Below are 6,032 nucleotides of genomic sequence, written 5' to 3' on the forward strand. Positions count from 1 at the left end.
AAAATTAATGTTGATGAGATGCTTTAGCATACATGGGAGTTTATGCTAATAAAGCATTGACTTAGTAGTGTAAGGTCTCACTAGATTTCTAGGATGATCCAAAAAATGTTAATAGTTTGATTCTTATAAGCGGTACTTGTCGAGAAAGGCAGTTATGTACTCCAAAATAGATTAGTTTCTTACCAATAAGAATCACCCGATAAGTTGTTGGTGTCATTCGGCAAAAAAAAAAAAAAGGAAGTTTGTAGGTTATAAAAAATAAGTTTACGTTTGAAAGCTACATTTATAAAGTTACTTAAATTAGTATCTAGAAAGTAAGTATAACTTTCAATGATTCACTTTTCAATTTTATCTTCTAAAATTTTAAAAAAATTATATTAGTTATTTCCTACTAACAAACTCTATTGTTTTTGTTGTCTTATCCTATTTCCAAATAAATAAAAATATCGCATACCCAATTATAAATTAAATATTAAAATAAAAGATGGGATTTTTTGTTCATAAGTTATTTATGTATTTAATTATTCAAATAAATAATTTATTTAATAAATAATTAATTAATTTTGATGGACATTTCTAATTTAATAAACTACTATACACTAAGTTACAAGCTTATAGTTATTAGTGACAAGCTCACACTTACCAACTAGCCCAATACCCAAAATCAAATTCTGTGCATTTAATGAAGTTAGAATCTTGTTATTGTTTATAATAAAAGAGCTTTGATTAGAGTTTGTAGCCACTTGTATAATCTTTTGGTTTTCAGTGGGATCTCATAGAATATTATGGATTTATGGGTCCATATCAAACAAATTTGTTCATTTATTGAATATAAAGTTATGAACATCCTTGGGGTAAAATACATATCAGTGATTTAAGTTTTGTTTGGGTAAAATATAGAGATTAAGCTACCCCTTTAAAGAAAATGACTATGAAAAAAGTTTTTAAAAGTTAAATATGGTATTTTAGTTTCTAAAAGATTTACATGGTCAGTAAATAAGTTCTTCACAGGACTAAGTATTGAGTATTTATTTTATGATATTTCTAAGATTAAATATATCTTTGGAGTATCAAATTAACGTTGTACATTTTTTTGTATTGTATATATTTTTAATGTTATTTATGTTTATAGAAAAATAAAAAAGGTAGTCAAAAAAGAAAAGAGAAACATGATTGAAAATGGGAAAAGAAAAAAAGAGTGTATTGGAATATATACTAGGGGCGATTTTGGGTGTTATATTTCTAAATTGGTATTCACGCAGTTTTAGTACTAGGTTTTTATAAGGTATACATCTGTTCTCATACTTTGTGCCACTCCATGTGCCATGCGTTTGTAATTGGTCAGAAAAATACTTAATAATTAAATTTTAATTTAAATATATGTTTTCTGACCAATCACAAACTCATAGCACATGGAGTGACACAAAGTGTAGGACAGTAGATGTGTACCCGTTTTTATAAGGTTTTTAATGTTAATTAATTTGTTAACTGTTTCATGTGCAAGTAATTACTTTTTTTTAATGACGAGACTCAAACCTACAACCTCTTATACTTTATTTTTTACGTCTCATTTTCACCATCAAACCACCTTATAATAGTGAATAGGGAAAAGATGCATATCCCCAACTTGGTAACTAGATGCTTTTTAATATTATTCCTTTTTGGAAATAATAGTTCAATGCTTTTATCATCCACCAATATATGGCTGCTATAGTCTAAAAATATTTGCATTCTGAAATCAATATTCAAATTATTATTGAATGATGATTTCCATAACATGAATGTTTTTACTCAGCCCTTGTCACCCTACCACCGAGATATGGATGGCAATGGGTGTGAATAAGTCCAAGTAATATATTACTTGAATTGCCACAGATCTATGCTTATACATGTGAGTCTTTGGGTAATTAATGGATTTGTGGGTAGCATAAATTTAAAATTATTAAAAATAATTGTGAGTAATTTTTCAACTTATGTGTATGTTTCTTATAATCTTATGTTATAGAGATAATTAATAAGAGAAAAAAATTATAAAATATAATTTAAAATTTTAAAAACAATTTAATTTAATTATTAAACACAACTTATTTTACTCAAACAAACATAAAAAAACAACTTAAAAAACATGACAAAAAATTCATTTAGTAAGAACTCTTCCACCAATATAACATTACATCATACATATGAATTAACAATATTACATTATTGCTTAACAATATAATATCACATTCTAATAACATAACAATCACATTTATGAATTAATATGATATTACAATTATGTATTAACATCATATTACAATTATACATTAACAATAGGGGAGAAATTTACTTACTCCAAGAATACATTTTTTTAAACTTATTCCACATCCTATCCACTAATTCTAGGGAAATCTAATGGTTTTAATTAATGAATATATATAAACCATTAGATATTCATAAAATTGATGACTAAGATAAAGAGTGAGTTTTTTAAACTTACTATTGGAGTAAGTGGATTCTCACTCTTAACAACATAACATTACAATTATGATTAATATCTTATTACAATTAGGAAGGAATATCGAGTCTGGATACTTCATTGCCTAGACCATCCAACAGCGGGTCTCAAAATCTCGAGTCTCAATTACCCATAGACCCAGAACCGACCTGTTGCATATATTATTTTCGGGTATCCGTATGTCCGAGTACCCATTATCATCCTTAGCCACTAGACTTCATTGTGGTTATTTTAAACTAATTTAGATAATATATGCACACCTCTCTAACTTATGACTTGAATGATTAGTGATGGGTGTGAATATATAATTTTGTATGACTTATTTTTTATATATTTAAAAATCGGTGAAAGACCATTCTTATAGTTTTTATGATTTTATAGAGTCCGAATAATTATTTTTAGTCATTTATATGTATTAGAAGGACTTTATAAAGTCGCTTCTGAATTTTTGTCCAAAAAATACATTCTAATAAATTTTGATGTTAAATAAATTATTCTTACAAAATGCAATGCAATATTTCAATTATAATAATTCTATTTCCAATGTATTCTATCTTTTTTTATATTTATTTTGACTAGTTCGTTAGATCTAGGGATTTTGTAAATATTATATATAGTCTTTATTTTTCTATTCCATCTATGGATACATATTAGTCAAATAAATTCTTTTTAAATATTCTAATGATAAATATATTATTTCTCTTTACTAATTAAATATTTAATCAAACAACAATGAGGTTATCGATTAAATAAGTGCGGGCAAGACGCTAATATACTCTTCAATCTATAATCAACTCATAAGCCTATAATTCTAGTTTAATAATCATATTTTCAAATTAAAGATAAAATAATTTTTTTCTTTTTTTTGTCCGCAAAAAATGTAGTAGGGATTCCAAATCATTTGAAAGAAATTATCACATCATTTTCTTCATTCTAGTAAGTTGGGTAACTAATATTAATAAAAATCAAGTCACGACAATGCACAACTGTGATTTGATATTTTTTTCATGATAACTTTTATCCTCTTTTGCTTATTTGAATTATGAGTAATTTGTATTATGAATTCTTGCAACATGTGTTGAAGTATATATTAAGATCTATACATATACAATGCATTAACTTTTATGACTATGTTATGCAATATGTAGATTATATATGCACTAATGCCTTACTGTTGGACATTGACTTTTTCACTTTACAATTTTGCAAATTATTAAAGTATATATGTGTTAAGATGCGTTTTTTATTTTATACATATACAATCTGAAATTCATGATCTTATATATATTGTGAGTTAAAATATACATATTTACATATGTAATTGTTTTCAGCTTGAGGTTGTTGATGTCTACGATTACTGATTAAAGTTAATATATATATATAATAATTATGATTAATGCTTAAAATTATATATATTTTACTATGTTAGTATGTGAAAGTGTATGTATAGTGTTACATATATGTTTTAAGATGTGTATGATCATATTTGATTTGGAATTTTTTTTATAATGATTTGCATATATTCTTTTATGCTTTCCACACTGGATCTACTTTGTATTTGATTAAGATTGCATCCATTTTTATGTGTTGATATATATGTAATATATCTTTTTTATTTGGAATTATATTATCAGATTAGATTTGTTAATCATAAAAGATATCAAATCTGAAGGTTTTAATTCCAAGATCATATTTTTTTTTATAATGTACCCATATCGTTTTCCTTTTGGCTGGTAATTATTTTTTGAATTAATTGACGCAATATGTTGTCAAAGTAACCTCTATTGTGGAAATTGATTAAGATTACACAAATGAGTATGAGATTATTTATGCAATTGTGTTCAGCCCAAAGGAAGACACAATTTGACCAAGTAATAACATACATGTGATGATAAATAAGTAACGGTTATAAAGTTTTTTTCTTCATGTGAATAATAGTCGGTCCAAAGAAATGCTATTGTTTGACAGAACTAATAGTTAATATTTGATCATTACAATGAGAGTACAACTTACAAATTTATTTCTCTATCCATAGACTAGAAATTGATGTCGTGCTAGGTATCTTTGTTAGAATTTCTGACTGTTTATGGGTCACAAATATAATTCTATAATTGTGTTATGGCCATTATTTAATTAGCCAAATATAAAATGGACTTCAAGAATTAATTTGGTGGCTAAGGGCATATGTGTCATGAAATATTATAAGTGTAGATTCATTCAGGTAATTTCTAATTTGATGACGGGACTGAATTAGAATTATTGCAACTTAAGTAGTAACCGCTACGGTAACTTTTATGGGTTATGGTCTCCATTTGTATAGTAACAGGTTTGGTTGAGTAACTGATGAGAATAAATGTGGATTGATGAGGAGTTGTCCATAAGGTTACAAAACCCATCAGAATTCTATCAGGTTCATACTCTCATTGGCTTTTCATTCCCCTCTAGAGAAGCAGAAGGAAAACCATCAGACTCTATCATCTGGAAGATCTTCATACCCACATACCCTTGACAATTCTAAATGGCTAATCAATGTATGCTTTTCTTCTTCACTATGAAATCAATTGGGGTTTCTTCGGTCTAGATCAGGGTTGTTCAATTTGGGTTTATGTATGGGTATAAACACTTTGTTATAGGAAAAAAGCCCTGATCATTAGGTTTTCCGCATTCAGTTTAAAGGATTATACAGAGAAATCCAACAATTAGTATCAGAGCCACCCTAATTTGATTCATGTGTGAAATTTGGTATTCTGAAGTATTTCATAATCTTCCCCAAATTTGGATTGGTTTAGGGTTTGATGATTTATCTATGCCATGGATTGATTATGATAGAAATTCATCGTTTTCCATGTGCATATAGATAGATTCGAATTGAATCAATGTTTTTTTTTTCATTTTCTGGTGGTTTTTTCGGAAAGAACTGATGTAGAAACTGCCATGTTCGTGTTCTGTCGCTGTGCTCTCGCTCAAGCGAGAATTAAACAGAAGCATCGTCTTTTATTTTGCCCAAGAGAGAATTAAATACAAGCATCGTCTTTTATTTCGCCTAAGCGAGAGTACGCTCGCCCAAGCGAGAGTACGCTCGCCCAAGCGAGAGTACGGGCGACATAAGGCTCACCCAGGCGAGAGAACGCTCACCCAAGCGAGAGTACGGGTGATATAAGGGTCGCCCAGGCGAGAGTACGGTTGCCCAAGCGAGAGTGCACTAGCCCAAGAAATTTTTTTTTAGGGAAATTTAAGATTTATGGGGCTTTGGTATCTTTGTGCATTAACTTTGATTATTATTTGGTTATCCATTAAGTTGTCTGTGATTTCAAGTGAGCCAATTGAAGTGAAATGTCGCCAAAGTGACCTCTCTCATGGATATAACTCATGAGGAATATTAGACGTAAGTGTGTATGATTATTCATGCGAGTATTAATTGGTCCAAAGGAAAGTTGATATTTGGCTGAAGATTATACACACCTGTGATGATAAACATGTTATAATTCTAAAGTTTTTATACATGTGACTGATGAACCAATCCAAAGAGGGATTC

Source organism: Lupinus angustifolius, unplaced genomic scaffold (genome assembly GCF_001865875.1).
Source record: "Lupinus angustifolius cultivar Tanjil unplaced genomic scaffold, LupAngTanjil_v1.0 Scaffold_2_406, whole genome shotgun sequence".
Taxonomy (NCBI): Eukaryota; Viridiplantae; Streptophyta; class Magnoliopsida; order Fabales; family Fabaceae; genus Lupinus; species Lupinus angustifolius.